The sequence below is a fragment of the Delphinus delphis genome, chromosome 3 (assembly GCF_949987515.2).
Source record: "Delphinus delphis chromosome 3, mDelDel1.2, whole genome shotgun sequence".
Classification (NCBI taxonomy): domain Eukaryota; kingdom Metazoa; phylum Chordata; class Mammalia; order Artiodactyla; family Delphinidae; genus Delphinus; species Delphinus delphis.
Window position 1 is genome coordinate 54,404,760 of NC_082685.1, and position 1,049 is coordinate 54,405,808.

The 1,049-nt window shown below is 40.8% G+C and overlaps 1 non-coding gene across 1 annotated transcript; it reads left to right on the top strand.

Annotated features, from left to right (window-relative positions):
- Positions 1 to 417: 417 nt before the first annotated feature.
- LOC132423819 (U6 spliceosomal RNA) lies at positions 418 to 524 on the top strand. The gene has a single exon (XR_009519122.1). It is a non-coding gene; the product is annotated as a U6 spliceosomal RNA (small nuclear RNA).
- The last annotated feature ends 525 nt before the right edge of the window (positions 525 to 1,049 follow it).

Below are 1,049 nucleotides of genomic sequence, written 5' to 3' on the forward strand. Positions count from 1 at the left end.
AGGAGGGAGGCAAGAACTATTATCAAGACTACTGCTCACCAGGAGTTTCGAGAGCTATACTGTCAGTGAAGGGATGGACCAAGGAAAAGAAGTCTATCCATTGGCCTACGGATATGGGTGTCCTCAGCTCTGGATTATGAGAAAGAAGAGTTTCCCTCTAAGAATTTATAACCATGAGCCTGTGCTCAAGTAGATTTGGGCTACAAATTTATACTACATGCCTGGCCTAAGAGCCCCTGGCCTTAGAAATTAAAATAAGACGATGGTCCATGATATTCTCTGGATGCCAGGAAAAGCAAACAAAAACCTCTCTGCAGATTCAAGCCCCCAAATCAGGATGTACTATTTTTCCATGTTTAATGCGCTCCCAATCACTGGTTCATAATCCAAAAACTACTTATAAAAAGCTGAATGAGAGTGCTCACTTCGGCAGTACATATACTAAAAGTGGAATGATACAGAGAAGATTCGCATGGCCCCTGCGCAAGGATGATACACAAATTCGTGAAGCGTTCCACATTTTTTGAATTGGGAGATTGGGATTGACATATATATGCTACTATGTATAAAATAGATAACTAATGAGAACCTATGGTGTAGCACAGGGAACTCTACTCAATGTTCTACGGTGACCTAAATGGGAAGGAAATCTAAAAAAGAGGGAATATAGGTATACGTATAACTGATTCACTTTGCTGCACAGCAGAAACTAACACAACATTGTAAAGTAACTATACTCCAATAAAAATTAATTTTAAAAAAAGTTGAATGAGACAGAGACAGCAGACACAATAACTTGTTCAGCAGCACGGCTGAACACCCAAGAAATTCACGTGCTGGAAATACTAGATATTAATTGGATATAGACCATAAAATAAGCATAGTTAAAAACATTTTTCAAAAGGGACTTATAATGTGAGAAACTAAAAGACTATCGGACTTCCCTGGTGGCGCAATGGTTAGGAATCTGCCTGCCAATGCAGGGGACACGGGTTCGAGCCCTGGTCCAGGAAGATCCCACATGCTGTGGAGCAACTAAGCCCGTGCGC